At 31.6% G+C, this 15339-nt stretch overlaps 1 long non-coding RNA gene across 1 annotated transcript in view; it reads right to left on the bottom strand.

Annotated features, from left to right (window-relative positions):
• Window positions 1–9555: 9555 nt before the first annotated feature.
• The window catches only part of LOC137632011 (uncharacterized), a 30949-nt gene continuing 25165 nt past the window's right edge, over window positions 9556–15339 (bottom strand). Inside the window, exon 3 of the long non-coding RNA XR_011041997.1 lies at window positions 9556–9647. This is a non-coding gene — a long non-coding RNA (uncharacterized lncRNA). The remainder of the gene's footprint in view (window positions 9648–15339) is intronic.

Here is a 15339-nt window from a genome sequence, read left to right as displayed (position 1 = left end):
TAGGGTGATTAACGTTGATTTTAAGGATAGGGTGATTAACGTTGATTTTGAGGATAGGGTGATTAACGTTGATTTTGAGGATAGGGTGATTAACGTTGATTTTGAGGATAGGGTGATTAACGTTGATTTTGAGGATAGGGTGATTAACGTTGATTTTGAGGATAGGGTTATATTAAGGTTGATTGTAGAGGCAAGGTAAATTTGTTGATTATGTGGGCAGGGAAATTTTATTTTGATTTTGAGGATAGGGTGATTAACGTTGATTTTGAGGATAGGATGATTAACGTTGATTTTGAGGATAGGGTGATTAACGTTGATTTTGAGGATAGGGTGATTAACGTTGATTTTGAGGATAGGGTTATATTAATGTTGATTGTAAAGGCAAGGTAAATTTGTTGATTATGTGGGCAGGGAAATTTGATTTTGATTTTGAGGATAGGGTGATTAACGTTGATTTTGAGGATAGGGTGATTAACGTTGATTTTGAGGATAGGGTTATATTAATGTTGATTGTAAAGGCAAGGTAAATTTGTTGATTTTGTTGGAAGGCAAATTTGATTTTGATTTTGAGGATAGGGTGATTAACGTTGATTTTGAGGATAGGGTTATATTAATGTTGATTGTAAAGGCAAGGTAAATTTGTTGATTTTGTTGGAAGGGAAATTTGATATTGATTTTGAGGATGGGGTGATTAACGTTGATTTTGAGGATAGGGTGATTAACGTTGATTTTGAGGATAGGGTTATATTAATGTTGATTGTAAAGGCAAGGTAAATTTGTTGATTATGTGGGCAGGGAAATTTGATTTTGATTTTGAGGATAGGGTGATTAACGTTGATTTTGAGGATGGGGTGATTAACGTTGATTTTGAGGATAGGGTTATATTAATGTTGATTGTAAAGGCAAGGTGAATTTGTTGATTTTGTGGGCAGGGAAATTTGGTTTTGATTTTGAGGATAGGGTGATTAACGTTGATTTTGAGGATAGGGTTATATTAATGTTGATTGTAAAGGCAAGGTAAATTTGTTGATTTTGTTGGAAGGGAAATTTGATATTGATTTTGAGGATGGGGTGATTAACGTTGATTTTGAGGATAGGGTGATCAATGTTGATTTTGAGGGTAGGGTTATATTAATGTTGATTGTAAAGGCAAGGTAAATTTGTTGATTATGTGGGCAGGGAAATTTAACGTTGATTTTGAGGATAGGGTGATTAACGTTGATTTTGAGGATAGGGTGATTAACGTTGATTTTGAGGATAGGGTGATTAACGTTGATTTTGAGGATAGGGTTATATTAATGTTGATTGTAAAGGCAAGGTAAATTTGTTGATTTTGTTGGAAGGGAAATTTGATATTGATTTTGAGGATGGGGTGATTAACGTTGATTTTGAGGATAGGGTGATTAACATTGATTTTGAGGATAGGGTTATATTAATGTTGATTGTAAAGGCAAGGTAAATTTGTTGATTTTGTGGGCAGGGAAATTTGTTATTGATTTTGAGGATCGGGTGATTAACGTTGATTTTGAGGATGGGGTGATTAACGTTGATTTTGAGTATGGGGTGATTAACGTTGATTTTGAGGTTAGGGTTATTAACGTTGATTTTGAGGTTAGGGTTATTAACGTTGATTTTGAGGATAGGGTGATTAACGTTGATTTTAAGGATAGGGTGATTAACGTTGATTTTGAGGATAGGGTGATTAACGTTGATTTTGAGGATAGGGTGATTAACGTTGATTTTGAGGATAGGGTGATTAACGTTGATTTTGAGGATAGGGTGATTAACGTTGATTTTGAGGATAGGGTTATATTAATGTTGATTGTAAAGGCAAGGTAAATTTGTTGATTATGTGGGCAGGGAAATTTTATTTTGATTTTGAGGATAGGGTGATTAACGTTGATTTTGAGGATAGGGTGATTAACGTTGATTTTGAGGATAGGGTGATTAACGTTGATTTTGAGGATAGGGTGATTAACGTTGATTTTGAGGATAGGGTTATATTAATGTTGATTGTAAAGGCAAGGTAAATTTGTTGATTATGTGGGCAGGGAAATTTTATTTTGATTTTGAGGATAGGGTGATTAACTTGATTTTGAGGATAGGGTTACATTAATGTTGATTGTAAAGGCAAGGTAAATTTGTTGATTATGTGGGCAAGGAAATTTGATTTTGATTTTGAGGATAGGGTGATTAACGTTGATTTTGAGGATAGGGTGATTAATGTTGATTTTGAGGATAGGGTTATATTAATGTTGATTGTAAAGGCAAGGTAAATTTGTTGATTTTGTTGGAAGGCAAATTTGATTTTGATTTTGAGGATAGGGTGATTAACGTTGATTTTGAGGATAGGGTTATATTAATGTTGATTGTAAAGGCAAGGTAAATTTGTTGATTTTGTTGGAAGGGAAATTTGATATTGATTTTGAGGATGGGGTGATTAACGTTGATTTTGAGGATAGGGTGATTAACGTTGATTTTGAGGATAGGGTTATATTAATGTTGATTGTAAAGGCAAGGTAAATTTGTTGATTATGTGGGCAGGGAAATTTGATTTTGATTTTGAGGATAGGGTGATTAACGTTGATTTTGAGGATGGGGTGATTAACGTTGATTTTGAGGCTAGGGTTATATTAATGTTGATTGTAAAGGCAAGGTGAATTTGTTGATTTTGTGGGCAGGGAAATTTGGTTTTGATTTTGAGGATAGGGTGATTAACGTTGATTTTGAGGATAGGGTTATATTAATGTTGATTGTAAAGGCAAGGTAAATTTGTTGATTTTGTTGGAAGGGAAATTTGATATTGATTTTGAGGATGGGGTGATTAACGTTGATTTTGAGGATAGGGTTATATTAATGTTGATTGTAAAGGCAAGGTAAATTTGTTGATTTTGTTGGAAGGGAAATTTGATATTGATTTTGAGGATGGGGTGATTAACGTTGATTTTGAGGATAGGGTGATTAATGTTGATTTTGAGGGTAGGGTTATATTAATGTTGATTGTAAAGGCAAGGTAAATTTGTTGATTATGTGGGCAGGGAAATTTGATTTTGATTTTGAGGATAGGGTGATTAACGTTGATTTTGAGGATAGGGTGATTAACGTTGATTTTGAGGATAGGGTGATTAACGTTGATTTTGAGGATAGGGTTATATTAATGTTGATTGTAAAGGCAAGGTAAATTTGTTGATTATGTGGGCAGGGAAATTTTATTTTGATTTTGAGGATAGGGTGATTAACGTTGATTTTGAGGATAGTGTTATATCAATGTTGATTGTAAAGGCAAGGTAAATTTGTTGATTATGTGGGCAGGGAAATTTGATTTTGATTTTGAGGATAGGGTGATTAACGTTGATTTTGAGGATAGGGTGATTAACGTTGATTTTGAGGATAGGGTGATTAACGTTGATTTTGAGGATAGGGTGATTAACGTTGATTTTGAGGATAGGGTGATTAATGTTGATTTTGAGGATAGGGTGATTAACGTTGATTTTGAGGATTGGGTTATATTAATGTTGATTGTAAAGGCAAGGTAAATTTGTTGATTATGTGGGCAGGGAAATTTGATTTTGATTTGAGGATAGGGTGATTAACGTTGATTCTGAGGATAGGGTGATTAACGTTGATTTGAGGATAGGGTGATTAACGTTGATTTTGAGGATAGGGTTATATTAATATTGATTTTAAAGGCAAGGTAAATTTGTTGATTTTGTTGGAAAGGAAATTTGATATTGATTTTGAGGATAGGGTGATTAACGTTGATTTTGAGGATTGGGTTATATTAATGTTGATTGTAAAGGCAAGGTAAATTTGTTGATTATGTGGGCAGGGAAATTTGATTTTGATTTGAGGATAGGGTGATTAACGTTGATTCTGAGGATAGGGTGATTAACGTTGATTTGAGGATAGGGTGATTAACGTTGATTTTGAGGATAGGGTTATATTAATATTGATTTTAAAGGCAAGGTAAATTTGTTGATTTTGTTGGAAAGGAAATTTGATATTGATTTTGAGGATAGGGTGATTAACGTTGATTTTGAGGATAGGGTTATATTAATGTTGATTGTAAAGGCAAGGTAAATTTGTTGATTTTGTGGGCAGGGAAATTTGTTATTGATTTTGAGGATCGGGTGATTAACGTTGATTTTGAGGATGGGGTGATTAACGTTGATTTTGAGTATGGGGTGATTAACGTTGATTTTGAGGTTAGGGTTATTAACGTTGATTTTGAGGATAGGGTGATTAACGTTGATTTTAAGGATAGGGTGATTAACGTTGATTTTGAGGATAGGGTGATTAACGTTGATTTTGAGGATAGGGTGATTAACGTTGATTTTGAGGATAGGGTGATTAACGTTGATTTTGAGGATAGGGTGATTAACGTTGATTTTGAGGATAGGGTTATATTAATGTTGATTGTAAAGGCAAGGTAAATTTGTTGATTATGTGGGCAGGGAAATTTTATTTTGATTTTGAGGATAGGGTGATTAACGTTGATTTTGAGGATAGGGTGATTAACGTTGATTTTGAGGATAGGGTGATTAACGTTGATTTTGAGGATAGGGTGATTAACGTTGATTTTGAGGATAGGGTTATATTAATGTTGATTGTAAAGGCAAGGTAAATTTGTTGATTATGTGGGCAGGGAAATTTTATTTTGATTTTGAGGATAGGGTGATTAACTTGATTTTGAGGATAGGGTTACATTAATGTTGATTGTAAAGGCAAGGTAAATTTGTTGATTATGTGGGCAAGGAAATTTGATTTTGATTTTGAGGATAGGGTGATTAACGTTGATTTTGAGGATAGGGTGATTAATGTTGATTTTGAGGATAGGGTTATATTAATGTTGATTGTAAAGGCAAGGTAAATTTGTTGATTTTGTTGGAAGGCAAATTTGATTTTGATTTTGAGGATAGGGTGATTAACGTTGATTTTGAGGATAGGGTTATATTAATGTTGATTGTAAAGGCAAGGTAAATTTGTTGATTTTGTTGGAAGGGAAATTTGATATTGATTTTGAGGATGGGGTGATTAACGTTGATTTTGAGGATAGGGTGATTAACGTTGATTTTGAGGATAGGGTTATATTAATGTTGATTTTAAAGGCAAGGTAAATTTGTTGATTATGTGGGCAGGGAAATTTGATTTTGATTTTGAGGATAGGGTGATTAACGTTGATTTTGAGGATGGGGTGATTAACGTTGATTTTGAGGCTAGGGTTATATTAATGTTGATTGTAAAGGCAAGGTGAATTTGTTGATTTTGTGGGCAGGGAAATTTGGTTTTGATTTTGAGGATAGGGTGATTAACGTTGATTTTGAGGATAGGGTTATATTAATGTTGATTGTAAAGGCAAGGTAAATTTGTTGATTTTGTTGGAAGGGAAATTTGATATTGATTTTGAGGATGGGGTGATTAACGTTGATTTTGAGGATAGGGTTATATTAATGTTGATTGTAAAGGCAAGGTAAATTTGTTGATTTTGTTGGAAGGGAAATTTGATATTGATTTTGAGGATGGGGTGATTAACGTTGATTTTGAGGATAGGGTGATTAATGTTGATTTTGAGGGTAGGGTTATATTAATGTTGATTGTAAAGGCAAGGTAAATTTGTTGATTATGTGGGCAGGGAAATTTGATTTTGATTTTGAGGATAGGGTGATTAACGTTGATTTTGAGGATAGGGTGATTAACGTTGATTTTGAGGATAGGGTGATTAACGTTGATTTTGAGGATAGGGTTATATTAATGTTGATTGTAAAGGCAAGGTAAATTTGTTGATTATGTGGGCAGGGAAATTTTATTTTGATTTTGAGGATAGGGTGATTAACGTTGATTTTGAGGATAGTGTTATATCAATGTTGATTGTAAAGGCAAGGTAAATTTGTTGATTATGTGGGCAGGGAAATTTGATTTTGATTTTGAGGATAGGGTGATTAACGTTGATTTTGAGGATAGGGTGATTAACGTTGATTTTGAGGATAGGGTGATTAACGTTGATTTTGAGGATAGGGTGATTAATGTTGATTTTGAGGATAGGGTGATTAACGTTGATTTTGAGGATTGGGTTATATTAATGTTGATTGTAAAGGCAAGGTAAATTTGTTGATTATGTGGGCAGGGAAATTTGATTTTGATTTGAGGATAGGGTGATTAACGTTGATTCTGAGGATAGGGTGATTAACGTTGATTTGAGGATAGGGTGATTAACGTTGATTTTGAGGATAGGGTTATATTAATATTGATTTTAAAGGCAAGGTAAATTTGTTGATTTTGTTGGAAAGGAAATTTGATATTGATTTTGAGGATAGGGTGATTAACGTTGATTTTGAGGGTAGGGTTATATTAATGTTGATTGTAAAGGCAAGGTAAATTTGTTGATTATGTGGGCAGGGAAATTTGATTTTGATTTTGAGGATAGGGCGATTAACGTTGATTTTGAGGATAGGGTAATTAACGTTGATTTGAGGATAGGGTGATTAACGTTGATTTTGAGGATAGGGTGATTAACGTTGATTTTGAGGATAGGGTTATATCAATGTTGATTGTAAAGGCAAGGTAAATTTGTTGATTATGTGGGCAGGGAAATTTGATTTTGATTTTGAGGATGGGGTGATTAACGTTGATTTTGAGGATGGGGTGATTAACGTTGATTTTGAGGATGGGTGATTAACGTTGATTTTGAGGATGGGTGATTAACGTTGATTTTGAGGATGGGGTGATTAACGTTGATTTTGAGGATGGGGTGATTAACGTGGATTTTGAGGATGGGATGATTAACGTTGATTTTGAGGATGGGGTGATTAACGTTGATTTTGAGGATGGGGTGATTAACGTTGATTTTGAGGATAGGGTGATTAACGTTGATTTTGAGGATGGGGTGATTAACGTTGATTTTGAGGATGGGGTGATTAACGTTGATTTTGAGGATGGGGTTATTAACGTTGATTTTGAGGATGGGGTGATTAACGTTGATTTTGAGGATAGGGTGATTAACGTTGATTTTGAGGATAGGGTTATATCAATGTTGGTTGTAAAGGCAAGGTAAATTTGTTGATTTTGTGGGCAGGGAAATTTGATATTGATTTTGAGGATAGGGTGATTAACATTGATTTTGAGGATGGGGTGATAAACGTTGATTTTGAGGGTAGGGTCATTAATTTCAATTTTGAGTTCAGATATTAACGTTGATTCGGAGGGCCAGGTCATTAGCTTTGATTTTCAGGGTAAAGTCATAAACGTAGATTTTGAGGACAGGGTAATTTGATAGTAACTTTGATAGTAGAGTCATTATATCTTAGATTTGACATGGGGATAGAGAGGACCCTTTAGTCTGTTCAAACTGCTTAGCTTTTTATTATACGGCTTTTGAGTTTTTAAAATCATGAATGTGGGATTTTAATGTTTATTTTTAAGGTTTGGACTCGTTGCCTAACACATTGGAAGCTTTTGACAGTTTTGAGGAAGGGGAATCTCTAGTTTGTAATTCTCTCTCTCTCTCTCTCTCTCTCTCTCTCTCTCTCTCTCTCTCTCTCTCTCTCTCTCTCTTTAACATATGCAAGGCTAATTAGTTATTTGTAAGTCGCACTTTTTATCATTATTAAAAATAGGCTTTTTATTCACTCAAAATATTTTACTTAAATAAAAACTTAAGTTGTACAATTCTTTAACTGGCATATCAAGATGTTTACTGCAATATTTCTCTGTACTTAGCTCTTTTTTCATGTCTAATTCTTGTTCACAAACTGTACACTTTTCAAGTCCCTTTTCTAGATTTATTTTCTCTTAATGCCAGCCTTTTTTTTCAAGTCAAAATTCATGTTCTTCCTCCATTGATTCTTATTCTTTGTACCAGCTGTATTATATAGTATTAATTTGTACCTTATCCAATTTCAACAAGAATATTTTTTTTTCTAAATAATTAGTTTAGACTCAAAGCTCTCAGAATTTGCATTACTGATCAGAGATTGCTTTTTCTCTCTGTGTTAAAATGATTATGCAATCGTTTTAACACTATGTAAATAATAAGGTAATTATAGCCCCGAAATGAAAAGACTTTATTGGAGTTTTACCATAATCCAAATTATTGATATCGACAAATTCTTTAACCAATCAAGTCTCCATTTATAATTTCGTGGCTATGCTTATGTTGAGCCTTCATGATTGTTACTGGAATGGCAGCCCTCATGATTTTTACTGGAATGAGATACCTGAGGAAGAAGTGATCTCTTCCTATTTGATTTCACTAATCTATTTTGAAAGACGTTAGTTTTTTGTTTTGTTTTTTACTTCTGAGAATGTTTTATCCGAATGTTTTTTTTTTATTTTTGACTTAATTTAAGATATTCATTTTACAAATTTTATTTGACTTAATTTAAGATATTCATTTTACAAATTTTATATTTAAGATATTCATTTTACAAATTTTATGAGAATTTAAGATATTCATTTTACAAATTTTATGAGAATTTAAGATATTCATTTTACAAATTTTATGAGAATTTAAGATACATTTTACAAATTTTATGAGAATTTAAGATATTCATTTTACAAATTTTATGAGAATTTAAGATACATTTTACAAATTTTATGAGAATTTAAGATATTCATTTTACAAATTTTATTACAAATTTTATGAGAATTTAAGATATTCATTTTACAAATTTTATGAGTATTTCTTGTAAAATTGCATTATGATATGAATATCTTAGATTAAGTCAAATAAAATTGGTAAAATGAATATCTTAAATTAAGTCAAATAAAATTGGTAAAATTAAATTAAGTCAAATAGAATTGGTAAAATGAATATCTTAAATTGACTTAATGAATATATGTTTACCAATTTTGAGAATTTAAGATAATCTTAAATTCTCATATCTTAAATTAAGTCAAATAAAATTTGTAAAATGAATGAGTATTTCTTGTAAAATGTATGTTTTGCATTATGATATACACTTCTAAATCAGATTATTATTATTTACAGGAAAGGGGTTCCATAGCAGCGTGTGAGAGCCAGAGAAAGAAGAGTGGCATCAAGAGGAGCGCCGCACCCTCCTTCATAATAACATTCATCAGCCGGTAATCCAGGGCTCATATAACGCAGTTTCTGGACAGTTCTTCGTAAATGTTTTAAATATTTTATTTTTTTTTTTTTCCATGGTCGTTACTCACAGAATTTGTTAGTTTAAATTTTTTTTCCATGGTCGTTACTCACAGAATTTGTTAGTTTAAATTTTTTCTGAATTATTTGTATCCCTAAAATGTATTTTACTGTGAATAATAAAAGAAAATCTTATAAAGTTTTAATTTTAAACCCACGTATTCTAGGACAGAACAAGAAAAGGTTCTAATGGAAAAAGACATATTACATCTGATTTTTTTTTTATTTGAAGGTTTGTCACATACAGCTTAGACCAAAGAGTATAATGACTGGTCAAGGGAAGTCTATTTTGGCCTCTTTGAGTTGCCGTAAGTAATTTTGTTTCTGAATTTTTTAAGATAGGTTTGCAGACCTTTTGGTACCAGTACCAGGGGCGGATGGGCAACCGGAGTCCTTTCGCTTGTATGGGTATCGGATTACTTCCACGCCCGTCCGGATATTCCATGGAAACCTTGCCCTGCCACGCCGCACTAGGCATCACCTTCTGGAAAAGTTATGAAACCAGAAAATGCAGTGTTACACATGGCATTCGTAAACAATATCCAGTGAATGTAAGTTCATGGCATGGTACAAAGAATGGTTGGACGGGAATATGTAACGTTTACTAGATTTGGTAAGTATAAACAATACCCAAAACATAAAATGATGTAAGGTCTTGTATAAGCGAGATATGGTGATTTGCTGAACATTACAAAGGTAATACCGACTTTTAGTAAAGCGTTCTTAATACACGTATGTTCATTTCCAGAGGCATAACAGATGTTTGTGTGTGAAGTATATAGTGCATAATAAAGGTCCCTATATCTTAAAAGCAATGTAATGAAACACTCCTCTACATATGTTCAGGGTGAAGACGGTGGCAAGCTTTTAAAGCATGACTCTTAATAAATACTGTGAGCTGCCTCTGATGGAATATTATTTAAATTAATTGTTCAAATTGGTCGAGTTCATTGATAGAATATAATCTTGGCAAAAGAACTATAAGTGTAGTCAGTTGCGCAAATTAACATCTTATGAATGAATGAATGAAGTAGGTTAATGTAAAATGGATCAGCCACTAGAAGGAAAAAAATACTTTTGATTGATTCGAGACAAATATTAAGAAAATAGGGAGTTAGATATACGATGATAGAGAACTATACCTAAAACTTAAGAGGGACATATTTCAGTTAAAGTGGTGGTTTAATCAATGAAAATGTATAGTATAGCAATACCTAGAACTAGATAGGGAAATATTTTAGTTAGGAAGTAGTTTAATCAATGAAAATGTAGAGTATATTAATACCTAGAACTGGATAGGGACATATTTCAGTTTAAGAAAAAGTTTAATAAATAAAAATGTTGAGTATATCAATACCTAGAACTGGATAGGGAAATATTTCAGTTTAAGAAGTAGTTTAATAAATGAAAATGTAGAGGCTAACAATACCTAGAACTGTATAGGGAAATATTTCAGATTAAGAAATAGTTTAATCAATGAAAATAATAAATAAAAATGTTGAGTATATCAATACCTAGAACTGGATAGGGAAATATTTCAGTTTAAGAAGTAGTTTAATAAATGAAAATGTAGAGGCTAACAATACCTAGACCTGGATAGGGAAATATTTCAGTTTTAGTAGTAGTTGAATCAATGAAAATGTAGAGGATAGCAATACCTAGAACTGGATAAGGACATATTTCAGTTTAAGAAAAAGTTTAATCAATGAAAATGTCGAGTATATCAATACCTAGAACTGGATAGGGAAATATTTCAGTTTAAGAAGAAGTTTAATAAATGAAAATGTAGAGGCTAACAATACCTAGAACTGGATAGGGAAATATTTCAGTTTTAGTAGTAGTTGAATCAATGAAAATGTAGAGGATAGCAATACCTAGAACTGGATAGGGACATATTTCATTTAAGAAGAAGTTTAATCAATGAAAATGTAGAGTATAGCAATACCTAGAACTGGATAGGGAAAAATTTCAGTTTGATAAGAAGTTTAATCAATGAAAATGTCGAGTATAGCAATACCTAGAACTGGATAGGGACATATCAGTTTAAGAAGTACTTCATTCAATGAAAATGTAGAGTATAGCAATACATGGAACTGGATAGGGACATATTTCAGTTTAAGAAGAAGTTTAATCAATGAAAATGTATAGTATAGCAATACCTAGAACTGGATAGGGACATATCAGTTTAAGAAGTACTTCATTCAATGAAAATGTAGAGTATAGCAATACATGGAACTGGATAGGGACATATTTCAGTTTAAGAAGTAGTTTAATCAATGAAAATGTAGAGTATAGCAATACCTTGAACTGGATAGGGAAATATTTTAGTTTAAGAAGTAGTTTAATCAATGAAAATATAGAGCATAGCAATACCTAGAACTGGATAGGGACATATTTCAGGTTAAGTAGTAGTTTAATCAATGAAAATGTAGACTATAGAAATACCTTGAACTGGATAGGGAAATATTTTAGTTTAAGAAGTAGTTTAATCAATGAAAATATAGAGCATAGCAATACCTCGAACTGGATAGGGAAATATTTCAGATTAAGAAATAGTTTAATCAATGAAAATGTAGAGTATAGCAATACCTTGAACTGGATAGGGAAATATTTTAGTTTAAGAAGTAGTTTAATCAATGAAAATGTAGAGTATAGCAATACCTTGAACTGGATAGGGAAATATTTTAGTTTAAGAAGTAGTTTAATCAATGAAAATATAGAGCATAGCAATACCTAGAACTGGATAGGGAAATATTTCAGATTAAGAAGTAGTTTAATCAATGAAAATATAGAGCATAGCAATACCTAGAACTGGATAGGGACATATTTCAGATTAAGAAATAGTTTAATCAATGAAAATATAGAGTATAGCAATACCTTGAACTGGATAGGGAAATTTTTCAGTTTAAGAAGTAGTTTAATCAATGAAAATATAGAGTATATCAATGCCTACAACTGGATAGGGACATATTTCAGTTTAAGAAATAGTTTAATCAATGAAAATATAGAGTATAGCAATACCTAGAACTGGATAGGGAAATATTTCAGTTTAAGAAGAAGTTTAATCAATGAAAATGTCGAGTATATCAATGCCTACAACTAGATAGGGACATATTTCAGTTTAAGGTGTTTAACAAATGAAAATGTAGAGGCTAACAATACCTAGAACTGGATAGGGAAATATTTCAATTTTAGTAGTAGTTGAATCAATGAAAATGTAGAGGATAGCAATACCTAGAACTGGATAGGGACATATTTCAGTTTAAGAAGTTTAATCAATGAAAATATCGAGTATATTAATACCTAGAACTGGATAGGGACATATTTCAGTTTAAGAAGTAGTTGAATCAATGAAAAATTGAAGTATAGCAATACCTAGAACTGGATAGGGAAATATTTCAGTTTAAGAAGTTTAATCAATGAAAATGTAGAGTATAGCAATACCTTGAACTGGATAGGGAAATATTTCAGTTTAAGAAGTAGTTGAATCAATGAAAATTTGAAGTATAGTAATACCTAGAACTGGATAGGGAAATATTTCAGTTTAAGAAGTTTAATCAATGAAAATGTAGAGTATAGCAATACCTTGAACTGGATAGGGAAATATTTCAGTTTAAGAAGTTTAATCAATGAAAATATCGAGTATATTAATACCTAGAACTGGATAGGGAAATATTTCAGTTTAAGAAGTTTAATCAATGAAAATATCGAGTACATTAATACCTAGAACTGGATAGGGACATATTTCAGTTTAAGAAGAAGTTGGATCAATGAAAATGTCGAGTATATCAATACCTAGAACTGGAAAAGGAAATATTTCAGTTTAAGAAGTTTAATCAATGAAAATGTAGAGTATAGCAATACCTTGAACTGGATAGGGAAATATTTCAGTTTAAGAAGTTTAATCAATGAAAATGTAGAGTATAGCAATACCTTGAACTGGATAGGGAAATATTTCAGTTTTAGTAGTAGTTTAATCAATGAAAATATAGAGTAGAGCAATACCTAGAACTGGATAGGGAAATATTTCAGTTTAAGAAGAAGTTTAATCAATGAAAATGTCGAGTATATCAATACCTAGAACTGGATAGGGAAATATTTCAGTTTAAGAAGAAGTTTAATCAATGAAAATATCGAGTATATTAATACCTAGAACTGGATAGGGAAATATTTCAGTTTAAGAAGAAGTTTAATCAATGAAAATGTCGAGTATATCAATACCTAGAACTGGATAGGGAAATATTTCAGTTTAAGAAGAAGTTTAATCAATGAAAATATCGAGTATATTAATACCTAGAACTGGATAGGGAAATATTTCAGTTTAAGAAGAAGTTTAATCAATGAAAATATCGTGTATATTATTACCTAGAACTGGATAGGGAAATATTTCAGTTTAAGAAGAAGTTTAATAAATGAAAATGTCGAGTCTAGCAATACCTTGAACTGGATAGGGACATATTTCAGTTTAAGAAAAAGTTTAATCTATGAAAATGTAGAGCATAGCAATACCTAAAACTGGATAGGGGAATATTTCAGTTTAAGAAGTAGTTCAATCAATGAAAATGTAGAGTATAGCAATACCTAGAACTGGATAGGGAAATATTTCAGATCAAGAAGTAGTTTAATCAATGAAAATGTAGAGTATAGCCATACCTAGAACTGGATAGGGACATATTACAGTTTAAGAAGTAGTTTAATCAATGAAAATGTAGAGTATAGCAATACCTAGAACTGGATAGGGAAATATTTCAGTTTAAAAAGTAGTTCAATCAATGAAAATGTAGAGTATAGCAATACCTTGAACTGGATAGGGAAATATTTCCGTTTAAGAAGTAGTTTAATCAATGAAAATGTCGAGTATAGCAATACCTAGAACTGGATAGGGAAATATTTCAGTTTAAAAAGTAGTTCAAATAATGAAAATGTAGAGTATAGGCCTAGCAATACCTAGAACTGGATAGGGAAATATTTCAGTTTAAGAAGAAGTTTAATCACTGAAATTGTAGAGGCTAGCAATACCTAGAACTGGATAGGGAAATATTTCAGTTTAAGAAGTAGTTTAATCAATGAAAATGTAGAGTATAGCAATACCTAGAACTGGATAGGGAAATATTTCAGTTTAAGAAGTAGTTTAATAAATGAAAATATAGAGTATAGCAATACCTAGAACTGGATAGGGAAATATTTCAGTTTAAGTAGTAGTTTAATCAATGAAAATGTAAAGTATAGCAATACCTAGAACTGGATAGGGAAATATTTCAGCTTAAGAAGTAGTTTAATCAATGAAAATGTAGAGTATAGCAATACCTAGAACTGGATAGGGAAATATTTCAGTTTAAGTAGTAGTTTAATAAATTAAAATATAGAGTATAGCAATACCTAGAACTGGATAGGGACATATTTCAGTTTAAGAAGAATTTTAATACATGAAAATGTAGAGGCTAGCAATACCTAGAACTGGATAGGGAAATATTTCAGTTTAAGAAGTAGTTCAATCAATGAAAATGTAGTGGATAGCAATACCTAGAACTGGATAGGGAAATATTTCAGTTTAAGTAGTAGTTTAATAAATGAAAATATAGAGTATAGCAATACCTAGAACTGGATAGGGAAATATTTCAGCTTAAGAAGAAGTTTAATCAATGAAAATGTAGAGTATAGCAATACCTAGAACTGGATAGGGAAATATTTCAGTTTAAGAAGAAGTTTAATCAATGAAAATGTAGAGCTAGCAATACCTAGAACTGGATAGGGAAATATTTCAGTTTAAGAAGTAGTTCAATCAATGAAAATGTAGTGGATAGCAATACCTAGAACTGGATAGGGACATATTTCAGTTTAAGAAGTTTAATCAATGAAAATGTAGAGTTTAGCAATACCTTAGAACTGGATAGGGAAATATTTCAGTTTAAGAAGTAGTTCAATCAATGAAATGGTAGTGGATAGCAATACCTAGAACTGGATAGGGAAATATTTCAGTTTAAGAAGTAGTTTAATCAATGAAAATGTAGAGTATAGCAATACCTAGAACTGGATAGGGACATATTTCAGTTTAAGAAGTAGTTCAATCAATGAAAATGTAGAGGATAGCAATACCTAGAACTGGATAGGGAAAAATTTCAGTTTAAAAAAAAGTTTAATCAATGAAAATGTAGAGTATAGCAATACCTAGAACT

Source organism: Palaemon carinicauda, chromosome 40 (genome assembly GCF_036898095.1).
Source record: "Palaemon carinicauda isolate YSFRI2023 chromosome 40, ASM3689809v2, whole genome shotgun sequence".
NCBI lineage: Eukaryota > Metazoa > Arthropoda > Malacostraca > Decapoda > Palaemonidae > Palaemon > Palaemon carinicauda.
Note: the sequence above shows the minus strand (reverse complement) of the source record. Positions and strands in the feature narration are given on the sequence as shown.